The sequence below is a fragment of the Balaenoptera borealis genome (genome assembly GCF_965194805.1).
Source record: "Balaenoptera borealis genome assembly, chromosome: 2".
In the NCBI taxonomy this organism is placed as follows: domain Eukaryota; kingdom Metazoa; phylum Chordata; class Mammalia; order Artiodactyla; family Balaenopteridae; genus Balaenoptera; species Balaenoptera borealis.
Window position 1 is genome coordinate 66,315,538 of NC_138867.1, and position 20,005 is coordinate 66,335,542.

Below are 20,005 nucleotides of genomic sequence, written 5' to 3' on the forward strand. Positions count from 1 at the left end.
CTTCCTTACCTCTGCCAGAAATGCGGCAGCAGCTTCTTCAGCAGCCTTTCTGGTAATTTTTATATTTTCTGATCTACACCTATTCCTGCATCTGTGTAGCCATCCCTTACTAGCAGTAAATGGCTTGGTGTCACTTGTTTCAGAGGATCTCTTGTTGAAGTCTTTGTAGAGGCTCGATATGCTTTCTGGCCCAACACAATGCTGTCAATCAGAACACGTTTTCTGTTCATGTCTCCCGCCCACAAATTTTATGCCTTTCCTACCTTAACTAGTGCTTATCATGCACTGTGGGCATGACTTTTGCAGTCTGAGGTGTGAAAACTAGCACAGATTTATTTTTCCTTTGTCACAATTTCATGGATAGAAGACTCCTTCTTACCATAGATCTTAGCAACCTCAGCATACGATTGCTTTTATTTCCTTATTAAGTTGAGAACTTTCATCTTTTCACTTAAAGGAAGCCCTTTTCAGCTTCTCTTTGCCATATCTGAATTGCCTGCATCACTACTGTTGCACTTTGGGGCCACTGTTAAGTAAAAGAAGGGTGACTTGAACACAAGCACTGTGATACCACTACACTGTATCCGATAACCCAGACGGCTGCTAAGTGACTAATGGGTGGGTCAAGCTGGACAAAGGGATGATTCACGTCCCAGGCAGGATGTAGCAGGACATGGTGAGACTTCATCATGCTACTCAGAACGGTCCGCATTTTAAAACTTATGAATTGTTTATTTCTGGAATCTTCCATTTAATTTTTTTCAGAACTTGGTTGACGGTAACTAAAACTGCAGAAATCAAAACCGTGGTTAATCAGGGCCCTGTAGTAGGTTTCCTGTCTTCACAATTTTAATGCAGAGCACACTTAAATATTTTAGCTGTTGGTTGAAGACATGTTCTTTATCATATTAAGAAATATTTCTATGCCTAGTATTTTAAAAACAATTTTCAAAGATCAGGAACAATAAGAGACTTTGCCTTTTCATATTTGATGGGTATTATTTGGTTTTCTTTTGGCAAAGACACTTTGCCTTTTCATATTTGATTGGTATCATCTGGTTTTTCTTTTGGGCTATAAGTAATTATATATTGATAGTTTTCTTAAACTATCATTGTATTTATGAGATAAGTCATGCTTGATCATCATGGATGATCCTTTTAATAGTCTAATGAATTATATTAGCTAATATTTTATTTAGGATCTTTACATCTATATTCTAAATGAGACAGGTTTAGAAAATTCCTTGCTGGATTATATTCAAATGTAAACATTAGGATTATTCTACCTTCTCAAAATGGACTGGGTTGCAAACTCTTTTATAATGCTCTCAAGAAATTTACATAATATGGTGTTTATCTACTTTGTAAAGTTAAAAAATATGCAGCGGGTAAAACTGCCTGAATACAAAGGCAATTTTGGAAGTAATTATGGCCATTATTCTTTTTATATTTTCTACTTCTATTTACTTCAATTCTGTTCAATTATATTTTTCCCAGAAAACTTCATTTCATTGAGATTTTTAGTATTATTCATATACACACCACTTTCACATGCTTAAAAAGGTCCTCTGTAGCAGCTGTGAGACTGCCAGTAGACCACAAACATCTGTTTCCCTCTTCTTCTATGGTAATAGAACTGTAGCCAGAGACCTGGCAGCCCAGCTACACGACATTGCTCAGTCTCCCTTGCTCTCACCAAGAATTAGGCTCTTACTAATGTGAACAGAAGAGGTATGCACCACTTCTAGACTGCCTCCTACTTTTTAATTGGAGATCTAATTTCTGTCATGCCTACAAAACCAATGTCCTGAACAATGGCAGAGCACCCACTAGCCTTAGTCTCTGGATGACTTTGTGGAGCACAGCCTGCCCACCTGCCCTGGACTGCCTTACTGAACTGCTGGCACTAGACAGATGATGACTTGTTTTCTCTCTCCTAAATTGAATTAGTGTTCTCATCATTATCTTTGCCAGGAATTGTTCTATTAGTTCACTTTCTTTTTCTGTTTAATTAATATGTTTTCTTCTTTAAAAAATTATCTCTATTTTCCTTTTTTGTAAAAAAGGTTTCGTTTATTTTAAAAATTCTTAATAGATTAGTAACTAATTTATTTTCTTTTTTTAAAATATAAAGAATATAAAACTGTAAATTTCGCTCTGAATTTACCTTTGATTGCATTTGCAAGGTTTGATGGTGGTGTTCATGATTTTTTTCCTAAATCATCCAATAAGTATAATTTCGATTTCCCAAAGAGTTACTGGATATAACTGGAAACCAAAATTATACTGATTAGATGATTTAGAAAAAAACGAGAACACCAATATCAAACCTTGTAGATTTAACCAAAGATATACTTTAATCTACAAATGGTTGGAGGTTTTATTTTCCTGTTTAATTTCTAGCTTTCCCAATTGTGTCCAGGTAAGATATACTATACAATTTCTGTATTTAGGAATTTGTTGAATAATTTTTTGTGGTCTAATCAATGACCAATTTTCATAATTTCCCAGGGATATTTAATAAAATATCCATGTTTCTGCTCTACATTTTATCCATTTGCCTAATATCTTTATATTGTTTCTAATTTTTGTCTCCTTGCTCTTTCAAATATATATAATACCCTATTATTGTTGTTTGTCCATTTCTCCTTTCTTTTTCATGTTTAATGATCACTGCCTTGAATCTATTTTGCCCAAAATTGACATTGCAAACTCAGCTTTTTTGTGTGTTCATATATCAAATTATCTCCCGTCCATTTATTTTTAAACTTTATGCTGTATTTTATCTACCTGTTTCACTTGTTAGCAGAAAAGCACTCTAATATGCATCTAATGAGATGTCCTTTAAAATTAGAAAAAAGAAACTTTTCTTTATCTTAAGCTTTAAAGGTACCAACGTTAAGACAAACAATATCGTTTATGTTTCTTTATGAAAAATGAAGTTAGCTTTCTCTTCCTATTCTACATCTCCCTCTTCCATTTCCTAACCCTTATTATAAACATCTGGAGTTTTAGGCATAAACTTCTTGTTTTCATCATCTCTGCTTTCAGTAATAATTTTTGACCTCTACATTCAGTTTTATAATTATACTTTCAGTATCAAATACAACTCCAATTTTGTCTAGTTTTTTTTCCCTATCAGTTTAAAACAATAACATAACTGTGCTGCTCATGAGTTTTAATTTTTATGTATTTCTTAGTTGGCTAGATGATGTATGAATATCATTTTCCAAATCCTTATATGTGCAAATGTCTTTTTTTGACTCTCATCAAAACTATAGACACCACCACTGTCTGGTATTTAGTGTTGCAGAGAAGTCTGATGCCATCCTGATTTTTGTTCCGTGGGGTGTAATCTGTTTTTCTCTTCTAAAGATTTGAAGAATGTTTTCTTGATATTTATAATTCCCAAATGTTTCCATTCCATTTCTAGGTACTGATCTCTAAATTTCTTGCCTACAGTGAGGTGAACCTTTTCAATGATCACACATAGGTTACTTTTTTCTAATGCTAGAAAATTGGGGGGAAATCTTTTCAGTTAATAGATGTAAAGGAAAGATCTGGCAAACCTTAAAGGGTCATTCTTTGTAAATGTTTTTAGCAACTAAGTAAATAGTTATGATATTATTGATAACTTGGGAAACATGCTTAGGAATCTTGATAGGACAGGATTTTAATAGGTTATTAGTGGCATGGGAACCTGGTTAGTACACTGTAGAAAGCACATTTCATGTACATATCATGTACTATAAAAAAATTAATAAATTTTAACTAAGTAATCCTTCTGTTCAGACACTATCCAAATATAAATTCTGAACTATGAGAAAAACAGTATGCATAAAATATGTTCACTGTCATATATTTATAGTAAGAAATATTCGAGGTAACCCCCAAATTCAGCAATAATATAATATTTCTATAAATTGTAGCACATATAAGACATATATGTGTCTAAATATGATAGAACATGTTTCAACTATTAAAAATCGTAGTTACAAGTGGAATTATTTGGGAAACATAGGAGTTTATTTATGATATAGTGCTATGTAAAACATGCCAAATATAGAATTGGGTGTATGATTATAATTACGGAAATGGTAAAAAATAATCTATCAAAGATGGTGGGTGGATACATAAAATTAACTGTTAGAATGATATAACTGATTGATTTTTTAATAAAACATTCACACACTTTCTGAAGTTTCATATTTCTAATATAAATAAAAATTATTATAGATTAAGAATACACACTGCCAGTTTTGTCAATAGCTATAAAACAAGACCAAATGCTAACTTAAGACAAACCTAATCCCTAAAATTTAAGGTTAAATAAAATGCAAGTATTTCTAACTTAAAAAAAGAACTCTTATTTCAATAAGACATGAAACATTTTAATTTTCAGACCATGAAGAACCAGTTTTTCTGTTTTGGAAAGTTAGATCCTAGAAGTAATCTAAAAATCACTTTCATTATTCCTGGGCATTTGTTAGCATTGTCTTCACAAGTTCATTTTTAGTGCCACATGCTTCTACCCTAGCCCACTCCACTCAGTCACCCTCTTAGAGTCCAGAGAACCAGCATCACTGACTACTGTATACTTTTTAGGCTTGTTTTAGAAATATTTTATATGTGCTTTCACAAAAACAATTATCCAGAGTATAGTATTCAACCCTTTAGGCTTCCAAAAGAGGGACAGACCCAGAAAGAGCATTAAAAACAAAATTAAAAGTAGCCCCTGAGCGCCTAGAAACATAAAGTGTAAAAGAGTTGATCTAAATATTACAGCTTTATGTTTGCCATGCAGAAGAAAAAGAGTGCTTTGACTGGCTGGTAATTTCTACAAAATGTTAACTTTTTCATATGAAAGCCAAGAAGCGTGGGAAATATGACAGGCAACAGAAGCGAAGCAGCTATGGGTGCTAAAAAATGTTTTAAGTGCAAGAGAAATGCAAAAAGACCCTGATAAACACAGTGATTATTTCATTCCTAAAGAATACTTTAGCAGGCAGCCTTTGATTTAGTTGTTAATTTTCAAAACAGCAGCCATGTTTCATGGTTCAGAAATCAGGTTCCCTGAATTCTCTATTCAGCTTTAATCAGAAAAGGTAGATTATAAGAAAAAGGGCTAACAAATTGGTAGATTTAGTTAGGTGAGAGGTATTTGGTGTTCATTGTACTATTTTTAAACTCTCCTATAGGTTTGAAAATTTTCAAAATAACATGTAGAAAAAAATATAATTGAAATAAGCTAATGAAATTAGGCTCCAATCTACAGTAATGTAGAGAAAAATTCAGCTTAAACAAGTGGTAAGACTGTACTTCCCAAGATGAATTTAGGGACTCTGCACTACCACATGAACTCTTCTCCACCTCTGTATTTTCAATAAATTAAATTTAAAAAGAAAAAAGAAAGAAAGAAAAAGGGCTGACATAAAGAATTTGCTTTGGGACAATTAAGTCCTAGGTGATATCTTCACTTCTGTACATGCATCCCAAATATTAGGTACCTACTATGTACCTGGGGCTGTTCTAAGATGCAGATTCATTCTGATAACAAAGAATTTTGAACCTAGTGCAATTACTCCTCAAAATTATGAGTTACTAAGGAAACTCATATAAATAGCATATAAAATTTTCTGTTTAAAAATGAAACAAAATGGGGATATTTAAGACACCACTTTTAGCATTCATATAAGTTCAGTGCTCAAGAAGCACTTACTGTCTTCATATGAATTTCAGAGGTTGGGCAAATTGTTATTACAGCATTAAGCCTGCATTATGGCCACATAGTCAAACTACAGGCCTATCTGTGAGCTTTTCCATTAAACACCCTCTCCCCCACCCCGCAATCCACAAACTAACATTTTAGTCAAACATTTAATAAAATAACCTTAAACAGTATTTCATAATACCATAGTTTAAAGGAAAAACAAGGAAAAGTTGTTAGAAATACTAATGTTGTTACCCTCTTTCACAAGTTTTTAACAGTTATAGATTCTGGTCATTGCCCTACTTTTTCCTTTTTGACCTCAAAGATGGAAGCCTTTGTCTCTTTTCTACACTATTGATTCAGTATAAAAAATCCCTAAGCTTCTAGTTGTTTGGGGTCTAGGTATTTTAACTATTCTTATTGGTAAGAGAAACTGGATAATCAGAGTCATCCTTTGGCAAAAAATTGTTTTCCTCTGTGGTAGGCAGAATAGCCCCCCAAAGATATCCATGCCCTAATCCCTGGAGCCTGTGAACGTGGTGGTCTCTAGAATCTGAGAGCAGCCTCTGGCCGACTCCTACAACCACAAGGAACTGAATTCTACCAGCAACCTACATAAGTCTGAAAGTGGATTCTTCTCAGAGCCTCCTAGTAAGAACCCAGCTGGCCCAGACCTTGATTTCAGCCTGGTGAGACCTAGAGGAGAGAAAACAGCTTAGTCAACCCAGACTTCTGACCTACAGAACTGTGAGATAATAAACTTTTAAGCTGCTAAATTTGTGGCAGTTTGTTAAGTTAGCAATAGAAAACTAATACACCCCTCCCCCAAAATTATTATTTCATTTTGAAGAACATTTTCCATGGGGCATCTAGAAACTAGGGAACTCTATGGGTCCTTACAGGTTACTGCACTTGCCCTGTTGTGCAGTGCTTGTTTGCAAATACTATGATTTTGATTAAATCAACTGTCCTTCTGATTAAAAATAAACAAAAGTATCTCCCAGGTTTAACAAAGCTTACTTTTGTGGTATTCTTGGTCTCACAAATCTTTTAGTGGCTGTGAATCATGCCCCTCAGGTTTTTCCCTTCCACAGTTGAGTATTCTTGGTCTCACAAATCTTTTAGTGGCTGTGAATCATGCCCCTCAGTTTTTTCCCTTCCACAGTTAAGAGTAGGGAAGCATAGTGAGAAGAATGGCACACGAAGCATCTTTTCTTCAGCTATGATTGCCTGCCAGGACTCTAACTCTGCCTTCTTCTTATCCACAAAGGAATAACTCCTTAACTATTAAATGAAGTCTCCAGCAATCCCATCTAGACTCCAGCCAAGCTATAGGGAGAATACAAAGACAACTGAAACCATAGTTTAGGATTCACCATCATGTCAACTTTGCTAATGGTCCCTGACCCAGTACACTGATTCAAAGAAACTAGGATCCAGCTTCAATCCTTGTACCAGAAAAAGGTCCATTTCTTACTTCCATTTGCTGGACTTTCAGCCCCAGTTCCCATCTAATTAGCATCTCATTGCCTTAGAGACAAGAGGAAAACATTCTATTGAGTTCTTTCCTCATATTAATTCTGAGGGAGTACGTTCTGCCACTGGACTTCCATTTCCATAGTCAAGTCATCAGTATTTGCAGTTGGATTCCCTTGACACCAACAGTTCATCTGTCTAGATCTCTACTCGTTATTTCTTGCCATGCCCCCTCCCCTACCCCCATGCATAGCTTTTTGCACCTGCAGAATATTCCCATTACTCATTCTCTAGTATCCTAACGATGACCATTTGCACATACCTCTGCCTGTTACCTACTATCAGTCTCTAAGATCTCCAAGGCACATCTACTAACCTGTCTTGACTTCCTCTCAATGGTCTGCTGTACACCCTCTCTCAATTGTTTCCTCTGTCATCTTACAATGGCTTTGTCTTAGAATCCAAGTCACACTTATTCTGATTGCATGACCAAAGGAACTCTATTTAAGAAGTTCTTTTTTAAAACTTTGTCATAGAACAAATTACAGTCATGGAAGTATAGCTCTGTATCAATAGCAAGAATCATTGTAATTTTTGTTTGTGTATTTAATTTTTCCAGGGAGAAGATAACCATTATATACTCATCTTTTAAAAAGTCACATCCCTTATGAGTCAGTTAAAAAGTTTACGCAAAAAGGCACACCTTCTCTGAAATATCTTTTTCTCTTTTGTAATTTACAGCTTCTATAGGAAGAAATTTAAAGTCAGTAATTCTGAGTTTTTTCCTTTAACAGCATTATTAGCATGGACCTGAAACAATATATACCTAATACAACAAATTTCTAAATGTTCTTAAATTTTACCTAGAATGAATAGTTCAAATACGCTTAAGGAGAAATTTTAATAGGTGTAAAAAAAGGAAATTTAAATGATTTCACTGCATCACAATATTTTAGAATGATTTCCATACAAAGATTAACTTTTAAAGCGTCAACATTTATCTCATATCCTCAAAAGTTGTTACTATGAATAAAAAGAGAACTTGAAAGTAACTTGAACAGAAATATTGTTTAGTTTTAAAAGGTGTTAGTTACTGTTTTCTTGAAAGTGGCATAACAGGTGGATTATAAAAGTCACAAAATAAAAATAATAATAAGATAATAAATGAAAATATTTGTTTATATTGCCTCCAAACTAAAAACATGGGCTAAGCCACTGAACCAGTTTTCTAAATCTTTATTAATGTAAAGTATAACTTGGCTTAATTCTGCCACTGGGTTTGGAGGTATTTGAGGTCACAGGCAAAACAAAACAAAACATTATTGTATGTTAGCACATATAAACATAAGATTAAGGGATACCTGCAAAGGGTGCTTTTATATCTGTGTAATGTTTTGTTAGGGAGATAATCTAAAAAATGCCTATCAAAGATTCTAAAAATAGTACCTATAAAGATACAGTTAATTAGACTAAAAAATGAGAAATTCAGCAAATAACTGGTACTCTCTACTAAAACAGGGAAACAAAGGTAAAGAAAATCATGCTAAAGATTTGTTTTAATTTAAAAAGTAAATCTCATGGGACAGTGGTTAAGATACATTTGGCCAAACTTGATCTACCATTTTTTTCTAACCTTCAACTGCAATGCTCTACAGTAATCACTGATGTTCACTGATATAAAATATGTAAGATATTTAGTTATCAGAAAAGGATGGTTAAGTACAGTTTCAACATAAAGAGCTAGTGTGACTTCTTTTTAAAATAAATATACAAAATCTTACATTACAAAGTGGTAGTAGGCTCTAGAGTATGCCAACACTCCTCAAAACATCTGGAATTGCTTTTAGGGAACTATCTTCCTTCAGACACTGTACCACATTCTTTTGGATATTCTCAAGATAAGAAATTTTTATCCTTAAACAAAATAAAATTTGCTTTTTGGAAGCAGGCAAAATTCATTTGGTATAGTGTTTTGTAAATAGTGCTTAATAAGGATAAAAAAATTTTTGAATTAAAATTTTTTAATAAGACAGCCTTTCCACATAAAATGGCTTTGAATTCAACTGCAAAAATTTGAAGTGTTTAAAGTGATGACATGATTGAGACGTTTTAGGTTTATGTATATTTTTTAAATCAATTTTTTGACCTCATAATTTTCACTCATTAGTGCATTTTTAATCCAACAAATATTTGTGCCCATTACATGTCTGATACTACACCAAGTAGACCTTATTCTTGTTCCTAGGAGCTTATGATCTTAGAGGGGGAAACAGACAATTACACACATATTTATTTACCAGAGTGATAAATGCTAGAAAAAGAAAGGAGGAGATGTACTTTAGAGGATTATAGAACATTTCCTAGAAGTAAAATTTAAGCAGAGAGCTGAAGAAAGTGTTGGTGATCAAGGAGCAAAAAAGAGAACGAAGTGAGAGAGTGGCATGGACTTATATATACTACCAAATGTAAAATAGATAGCTAGTGGGAAGCAGCCGCATAGCACAGGGAGATCAGCTCGGTGCTTTGTGACCACCTAGAGGGGTGGGATAGGGAGGGTGGGAGAGAGATGCAAGAGGGAGGGGATATGGGGATATATGTATATGTATAGCTGATTCACTTTGTTATAAAGCAGAAACTAACACACCATTGTAAAGCAATTATACTCCAATAAAGATGTTAAAAAAAAACGTGAGGCAGCAGAATTAAATTATTACAAACTAAAAGAATTAAAAAGTAAAGACCTTAGGGTGGGCAGGATAGTGACAGAGTATAAGAAATATTAAGGAAGGTCAGTGTGGCTGAATCAGTGATTCCAATGTGTGGTATGAGAGAAGAATTTAACTTTATCATAGGACCAATACAAAGTCAACAAAGTGTTTTGAGAAAGAAGCACATGATCATCAGATCTATTGTTTTAAATAGGTAATTCTGATAGCTCCCTTGAGAAAATGAAATAGAGGGGGCCAAGAGAAGATTCCTTCTGAAGTAGCATAGTGATATGTTAAGGTGTTTGGGCAGCAGTAGAGGAGAAATGTGAATGGATTCAAAATATGTTTTAAAGTAAAAAACTGCCAGGATTGATGAAGGCCAACAAACTGGGAGTAAGGAAGAAGGACATGTCATGGATGACCCAGATTTCTGGCATAAGCATTGCTAGGATGCAATGAGATAGGTAGCATTGGATGTGCATCAGGTTTGGAGGGAAGAGTGCAAGAAGGGGAGGGGAGAAGCATCAGTTCAATTTAGAACGTGTAAGACATTCAGCAAGAACATTTATTTACTAACAACTGGGCCCTTAGGGAGTACTTCCAAAAAGGAAATTCCACACCCCCTAACTACTTTAACAATCTTATTGACCTTGAATTTTAAACCCACTTCTTTTCATTTAAGTCCTTCTTTTCCATTTTTCTTACATCACAGAGAAAACAACTGACCACTACCTTAGGCATGTACTTATAGCAATATATACCTTCATTAGCAAATGATGAATAAGAATTTATGGTTTCTGTAACTCTTGCATAAATTCTCTTGTAGTACCAACCATATTACATTGAGATTTTCTCTGTTCAGTCTGAAAATACTTAGCCCTAAAGGGTCAGACCTGTTTTCCTCTTTTGTATACTCAGCGCCGAGCTGTGCCTGGAGTGTGGTCAGTAAAAAAATGGCTGAACTGAATCCATGCTATTATGATGACATGCTTTGTTCTGGCTAAAGTAAGTGTTATGTCATTTACAGAATTAATAAATATCTTAAATCTAAACTAGCCCATGTTCTTGTATGTCAAGCAAGCATATCAAGTTCCTGGAAGACAAGTTGACAGAAGTCAATGTAGCTGGTACTTGCTTTGCTATTTTCTGAATAGGCTTGGACAGTTTTAAAGGACACTGAAATGAAATAAATTATACAATCTTCATGTTAGCATTCACTGTAGGTGATGAACATGAATCAATGGTGCTATTACATGGGAAATGTCAACTTATTTTTAGCATCATTTCATCTGAATAGTAATTTGACTACTGTAAGATGACCACATAATTCATTTTCAAGATCAAGTTCTAATATATGGTTGCCAATCGCATATCACCATTAAGTTAACTTCATTTTAAACACCATTTTGAAAATGGATCCATAAAATAACCATTTATTTCATTGTGAAATCACTATTGGCGATTACTCAACTAGATAAGACTAGATGTTTTGTCTAAAAATAAAAAGCATCAGTAGATAAAAAGAGGGTCTTAAGAATAAAAGGAATGAATTACAAGCAAGTTATAATGATACTTAATGCATCTAGCAGCATATTTTTAAAATACATATAGCAAAACAGACAGGATTACAAAATTACAAATCCATCATCACAGTGAGAGATTAAGAGACTTCTCAGAAACTGATATATTTAAACAAACTAAAACTTAGATTTGACCATAATTAACAAGCTTGATTTAATGGACACTTATAAGACTGAGCACCCACAGATAGAAAATATATATATTTTTCCAAACACTCTTAGAATATTCATAAAAAATTGATCATAAACTAGGCCACAAAGAGGCATAAAAAAGCCAAGAATATATATGATATGGATTATATTCTTTGAACACAATGCAATAAAATTTGAAATAAAACTTATTATTCAAAACTGTATACTTTTAGAAACTGAAAATACGTATTTCTAAATATATAAAATCACAATGGAAAATTGTTTAGATTTGAACTACAAAAGCCCTCCATATCAAAACTTGTAAGGTATAGTTAAAGCAGTACTTAGAGAAAGTTCATAGCTTGAATATATATATTAGGTGATGGGAAAGGGTATAGAAACATTAGATGTTTTAGATTTATCACTGCACAGTAATAAATATAGGGAACTTATTTTTGCTCCATTTGAAATTTACAAACATATTTATTATGTTTCTATTTTAGACTTGGTACTTGAAAGATGTAGTTGAGTAAAGTGGAATGTAAGATTCTATTCTTAAGCTTACTGTAGAAAAGAAAAAGTAAGAAACAATTATTTAATAGTGTAAGGTAATGCATATAAGCAAGTATAATATGTAATGGTAAAAACATAGCTATGGGGTAAAACCAACTATATTGTGTGCATTCTAACCCCCGAAATTGCATTGAAGTGGAAAATAAAGAGAGATATAAGGAAACAAACACCATTCAGGTTGGGGAAGAAGTTTTCATAAACTGTATTGTATTTCATTGCCTTGGCAAAAATATTACATATTCTTTATATGTTTGTGAGAAACATGGGTATTCATGCCTAAGTTGAGGCACCACCACCTATCCCCCACACACTAACTCCCTGATGCAGCTCCGATAAGGTGATCCCCAGAGAAGTCTCAGTCCTTTTTGCAATATCCAGGAGACCAGTGCCTCACCAAAGGCACAGGTAATTCAGAACACAGCTTATTATAAGTGCTATAGGAACTCACATTAAGAGGAAAACAACAAACCATTGGGATTAACTTCACGGAAGATAATCATGGTTAAGCTGAATCTTGAAGGAAAGTTAATTGATAGAAAGGAATAAAAGTAAATAAATAAAAATTCAGCCCAGAATAAGAACATGGAAAAATGCACAAAGGAAGCAATGAACTACAGAGAAACTATAGAAGATAGGAAATTAGTCCCTCCCTGGTAATCAGGGGAAAAAGGAGTTGTATATATGAGCTAGGACCAGTTGCTGGGAATTCTGGGAAATATATCAAGAATGCTGGGAAATATATCAAGATATATTTGATTTAATGAGTAACAGAGAGTTATTATATGTCTCAAAGATATGAAGCAACTCAGTAACATGATGATAGTGATATTTCTTTGGTAGTAAAAAGAGAAAAGAAGAACGAGTTAAAACTGAAAGCAGAGACACCAGTATTTAAAATAATCCAGGTTTTGGGACTTCCCTGGTGGTGCAGTGATTAAGAATCTGCCTGCTAATGCAGGGGACATGGTTTTGAGCCCTGGTCTGGGAAAATGCCACGTGCTGCGGAGCAACTAAGCCCATGTGCCACAACTACTGAGGCTGTGCTCTAGAACCCGTGAGCCACAACTACTGAAGCCCGAGCACCTAGAGCCCATGCTCCACAACAAGAGAAGCCCCCGCTCACCGCAACTAGAGAAAGCCTGAGCGCAGCAACGAAGACCCAACACAGCCAAAAAATAAATAAATAAATAAATAAATTTATTAAATAAATAAATAAATAAAATTATCCAGGTTTTCAGTTGGAAAAGTGGATGGCAGAAATGGTGATACAAAGGAATGAACACAGTTAGAAGAGAAGGCAGGAGAGGAACAATCAAGTCAGGTTTCAGACAATATAGTACTGTGGTTAAAAAAACAAAACAGAAGAACATGGATCCTGTGTGACACTGGTCAGTTACTGAAACTCTCAGAGCAATGGTTCCTACTTCAGAAAATGTGCATAATAATAATACCTATCATATAGAGTTGTTGGAGGAATAATGAGTTAATTCATATAAAGCAGTTAAAATGATATCTGGTACAAAGTAAGGGATCAGTAAATATTAGCTATTGTTTCTCTCATTATTTATTTCTAGTTTGAGTTGATATACAAGTAGAGGTGTTTGAGAGTCCAGTGGGAAAACACACACTGAAACATGGATGAAAGAACAAAGCTGGATAAATATCTTTGGTATTTTTCCCATCCTCATTCCGTTGCCATTGTCAAAATTAAGTCTTCCCTCAACTTTTATAAAAGACTGTTACAATAGCCCCGTTTCTCTCCTGTTCCTTTCCCTCAGGTCCACATTTAAGGCTGCCAATAATTACCTTTTTATAAGCACAGATGTGCTCCTATCAATTCTTCATATGAAAACCTTAAAAAAAAAAAGAAGGTACCTCATGTCCTATAGGAGAAAGCCGATTACTTGGCATAGTGTAATGTATAAGTTACTATAATCATTTGAGTGTTTTTCTCTCATTTGAGTCAATAAAGTTCTCAGTTAAAGGAGCTTTGCCTTATCAATCACTAAATCTCCTGTGCCTAGGTGCACAGAAAGTGTTAAAGATATGTTCACTAAAAGCTACATAAATATATATAATGGTAATTTTATGGTGCTAAGCAAATATTGGCAAATATAGGCTCTCAAAAAAGAATTTTGAGGGAATAAACCAGAAAGGTTTAGAAGGCAAGAGAGGAGACAATTTCAAGTGGAATATTAAAAATGTTGAATGACACATTGATCAAAAGTTTTAGGAAAGGAAAAGATACTGACTTTCACTTCAATTAAGACAACTAATTATGAACTTATATATCAAACACTGCAAATATAACTAAGACATGATTACAGCTCTAAAGGAATAAATATAGTGTAAAGTGGGAACTAGACACACTAATAAGAAAGAGAAATTCACAAAGAGTCCATCTGGGGAGTTTAGAGAAGTCTTCTTGGAAATTATTATTCTGGAGCTTAGTGTTGAAGTAAGTAAGAATTAACAAGGCAAAGAAATATAATTACAGTGAGGTTGTAGTATGAAAGCTATAGTACAAGGTGTGAAGAAGGAAGGACGTTGCTAGGAAATACAGGTAGTAGCTACAGACTACTCATTTAAAAATCTTAGCTAAGAAAGATAGTTCAGAAATCATAAGGTAGTTAAAAGGAACAAGACAGTGAACTGGAAGTTTTATTTAGATGGGGAAAGTGTGCAAGAAAATGATAAATCAGGAGAGAAGAACCTCTAAGAGACAAAGAAATGAAATTCAGAGCATAGTTTAGAAAGGGAAGAAGGACCTCTCTTCTGAGACAGCAAGGAAGGACAAGATTATCATCATCTACTGGTAAAGAAAGTAGAAATTAGTTGAGGTGAAAGCAGTATATCATGACGTTCATTCCAGATGGTCTTGGTCCATCTTGGTCTTCTCTGCCAAAAAGGATATGAAGTTACGGGCTATTATTGAGAGGAGCTGAAATTGAGCACATTTGGAAAGGAGCTATTTGAAACAGTTGCTATAAAAAGTAAGCTGTCAACTAAGGAGTGAAGAGTAGTATTCCCAGGAGTATACAGGGCCAAGATTATGTTGGGAATGTACACCTGAAAGGACAAAGTCTGTTTGATAAAAAGAATGTTCCTGGGCTTCCCTGGTGGCGCAGTGGTTGAGAGTCTGCCTGCCAATGCAGGGGACATGGGTTCGAGCCCTGGTCTGGGAAGATCCCACATGCCGTGGAGCAACTAGGCCCATGAGCCACTATTACTGAGCCTGCGCGTCTGGAGCCTGTGCTCCGCAACTAGAGAGGCCACACATCACGATGAAGAGTGGCCCCCACTAGCCGCAACTAGAGAAAGCCCTCACACAGAAACGAAGACCCAACACAGCCATAAATAAATAAATAAATAAATAATAAAGAACGAGGATTAAAAAAATATTAAAAAAAAAACGCACAAGACTAATCTGTCAGTTTCTCTAATACACTAAATTCTCTTAAAAAAAAAAAAAAAAGAATGTTCCTTAATACAAGGGAAGAAGTGATAATACAAAGACAAATCTGAAAAATTAATAGGGAACTCTATAAAGTAGTACTCATTAATTTTTGCTTTAAAATGACCATCTTCAAACTACAACCTTCTTAGTTCAAAATTCTGGTAATTGATTAATCAATGATGTGCACAGTCCAAATCAGCAATAATTTTCTAAGTTTGAACTTTTTTTTCCTTAAGGAAAAGTATATTTCAGATATTGTAACCTCTAGAGCATCACTAAAAAATTAAAATAAAGAAGTATACCTAACAGCAGACGTAAAATGGAATATCAAAAACTAAATACTAAAAAATCAGAAAAAAAGTCAAATATAAAGGAAAAGAAGGACAAAGATTAGATGGGACAAATAGAAAACAAGATAGTAGACAACCCCAAAATACAGATCATTACACTAAGTTTAAGTGGTCTAAACACTGCAATGAAAAGACTTGGATTTCAGAGTGGGTAATAAAACAAGATACAGAACATGCTATTCCAAGAAACACACTTTATATATAAAGATACGTATAAGTTAAAAGTAAAGGCATAGAAAAGGACTTACCTTCAAATATTGTAAGAAAGCTGGAGTATCTATATAAATATCAGATAGATTAGACTTTAGCACAAGGAATATCAGAGATAAAGAGGAACAGTTTTATAATAATAAGAGTAAATGGACCAAAAAGACAAAACAATCCTAAATGTACAAGCACCTAGTTAATGAGCTTCAAAATGCAAGAAACAAAGATTGTCAGAACTGAAAAGAGAAATAGACAAGTTCACAGTTATAGGTAGAAATTTTAACATTTCTCAATGTTTGATAGAATAGGTACAGAGAAAATCAGCAGGGATATAAAGGAATAGAATAAATCTGTAAGTCTACTAAAGTTAATTGAATATAAAATACTACACTCAACAATAGTAGAATACACATTCTTTTCAATGTGTACTCTTGAAGCATTCACCAAAATAGACCATATGCTGGGCCATAAAACAAGTCTCAATAAATTTTAAAAGATAACATACAACATATGTTGTCTGACAACACTGAAATTGAATTAGTAATTACAAACAAAAAGATATTTTTTAAAAACTCCATACATTTAGAAATTAATATTCTTCTAAATAATATAAGGGTAAAAGAAGAAATTACATGAGATTAGAAAATACTTTATACTGATTGATAATAAAAATAGACTATATCCAAATTTGTGGATGTAGCTAAAGCAGTGCTACAGAGTTAATGTATTCATTAAATATTAAATAAGAAAAGAAGATTTAAAATCAATGACCAAAACTTCCATGCTAAAAAGCTAGAAAAATAAGGGCAAATTAATGCCAAAGTATGCAGAAGGAAGGAAACAGTGAAGATAAAAGCAGAAATCAATAAAGTAGAATATTTTTAAAAAGAAAATATAACCAAAAGCAGGTTCTTTGAAAATTCAATAAAATTGATAAACCAGACTCAAAAAAGTAGAGAAGACATAGGTCACCCTTACCAAAGTATAGCAATAGTTATCTTACTGACATGAAAAGGGAATATTATGAATAACTGTATGCCAATAAATTTGATAACATAGAAGAAATGAACAAATACCTTGAGAGAAAAAAATGACTATAACTGACCTTAAAAAAAAATAGAAAACCTAAATATCTCTACATCTAATACATAAATTGAATTCTTAATAAAAACATTTCCACCAACAAAATTCTAGACCTGCATAAAAATTTGCAGGTCATTCCATGAGGCCAGAATTACTCTGACACCAAAACCAGACAAAGAAAATACCAGGAAAGAAAACAAAGACCAACAGCACTCATAAATGTACACACAAATATCTCTAACAAAATATTGGGAAAATTAGGACACAACAACATATAAAAGGTTAATACATCATGACCAAGTGAGATTGTTTTTTTTTCAGAAATGCGAAGTTGGTTTAATATTTAAAAATGAATATTAAGAGAATAAAGGTATAAGACCACATGATCAATTCAATATGTATACAAAAAGCATTTGCATTTGACAAAATTCAAGACCTATCCATGATTTTTAAAAAATTGCAGCAAAATAAAAACTGAAACTTCCTAAATCTGAGAAACCTATATAGCTAGAGTCACATTTAATGATGACAGACCAAATGCTTTCCCCTTAACATCAGGAACAAAGCAAAGATGTCCACCATCATCATTTCTATTTGACATTTTATTGGAGGGAAAATAAACTAGCCAGTGAAATAAGGCAAGAAAAAGAAATAAAAGGCATAGAAATCAGAAAGAAAGAAGTGAAACTGTCTTTATTCACAAACAACAAGATCAAGTACATAGGAGGCTTCCAAAAAGTACCTAGAAATAATAAATAAATTTAGTATGATAAAAGGATACAAGGTCAATATACAAAAGCTTATTAAATTTCAATATGCTATGAACTGATAATTACAAAATAAAATTTAAAAAACATCAACAATCACATCAAAAAAATAAGTACTTAGGATAAACTGAACAAAATAGGTTTAAGATCTGTACAGTGAAAACTACAAAATATTGCTCAGAGAAATTGAAGACTTAAAGAGATATGACATGTTCGTGGAATAGAAGACTCTATATTTTCAAGACATCAATTTACCCCAAATTGAGCTATAGATGCAAACCCAAATCAAAACCACAGCAAGTTTTTTATGTAAAATTGATGGGTTAATTCTAAAGTTTATATGGAAATGTAAAAAAATCAGAATAGTCAAAGAAATTGGGGGTGGGGGGGAGAACAAAGTTGGAAGACTCACACTAAGTGATTTCAAGACTCTCTATATAGCTACAGTAATCAAGATGATGTGGTATTGCGTAAGAACAGGTATTTAGATCAACTGGACAAAACAGAGGCCAGAAATAGCTTCAAAGTTGAATGGTAATTCGATTTCTGACAAAGATGCCAAAGTAATGCAATAGGGGAAGGACAGTCTTCAACAGGTTTTGAGTAATTAATCTTAAACTCTCTTTGCCTCAGTTTCTTCATTTAAAAAGTAGGAATAGGGCTTCCCTGGTGGCGCAGTGGTTGAGAATCTGCCTGCCAATGTAGGGCACACGGGTTCGAGCCCTGGTCTGGGAGGATCCCACATGCTGCGGAGCAACTAGGCCCGTGAGCCACAACTACTGAGCCTGCGCGTCTGGAGCCTGTGCTCCGCGACAGTGAGAGGCCCGCGCACTGCGATGAAGAGTGGCCCCCGCTTGCCGCAACTGGAGAAAGCCCTCGCGCAGAAACAAAGACCCAACACAGCCATAAATAAATAAATAAATAAATTTTAAAAAAAGGTAGGAATAACTATGAGTATCTATCTCAATTATGCTAGTTTTAATGAAAATTAAATGATTTACTACATGAAAAGTGCTTGTTCTATTGGGCCTGGCACATATTAAATGTTCATCTATTCAATAAATTTGTCTCTTTAAGTGGAAAGTAGGTGGGAAAACTACAAAAATTGCCTAGAAAAATGATTCTAGGATGACACTTTTACATGAAATAAAAATTAAGGCAAACATGAAATTTTGTTTCTTTGTAAGATTTAGAAAATTGTCTTAATTTTTGTGTGTGTGTGTTGGGGTTCTTTGCCACTGTTATTTTTTTATTGAAGTATAATTAATTTACAGTATTATATTATTTTCAGATGTACAGTACAGTGATTCAGCATTTTTGCAGATTATAGTCATTATTAGTTATCATTATTAATAACTAATAATATACTGCATTAATTTACTCCATTATTAGTTATTACAATATAATGGCTATAATTCCCTGTGCTATACAATATATCCTTGTTGCTTATCTATTTTATACATAGGTTTATTTCTTAATCCCATTTCACTTATTTGTCCCTTCTCCCTTCCCTCTCCCCTTTGGTAACTACAAGTTTGTTTTGTATATCTGTGAGTCTCTTTCTGTTCTGCATATATATATTCATTTTTATTGTTTTTTAGATTCCCCATATAAGTGCTATCATATGTATTTGTCTTTCTCTGTCTGACTTATTTCACTAACCATAATATTCTCTAGGTCCATCCACATTGCTGCAAATGGCAGAATTTCATTCATTTTTATGACTAAGTAAGAACTGTCTTAATTTTTAAAGCTTTACCTATGTGTTTAATTCTAACACAGGACAGGAAAAACTATCTTATTTTCAAAAATTGTGGTATTATTGTAGCACTGATATCTGTTCTAGAAAAGATTAGATTCATCTTCTGAAAGGAATTTTTAAAAATTGAAAATTTTCAATTGTCAACTTTCTCTAAAGAAATGATGGGTTGAAATTAATATCTTGAACATGTTCCAGTCTCA

General features: G+C 33.6%; 1 protein-coding gene across 19 annotated transcripts in view; it reads right to left on the reverse strand.

Annotated features, from left to right (window-relative positions):
- SSBP2 (single stranded DNA binding protein 2) overlaps window positions 1-20,005 on the reverse strand; it is a 329,776-nt gene that overhangs the window by 130,543 nt on the left and 179,228 nt on the right. Inside the window, exon 1 of one of the 19 annotated variants that reach the window (XM_082378336.1) lies at window positions 6,326-6,828. The exons of the other annotated variants lie outside the window; for them this stretch is intronic. The gene's annotated coding sequence lies outside the window, so the exon portion shown is untranslated. Of the gene's footprint in view, window positions 1-6,325; window positions 6,829-20,005 lie in introns of those variants that run through there. 19 annotated transcript variants of the gene reach the window in all.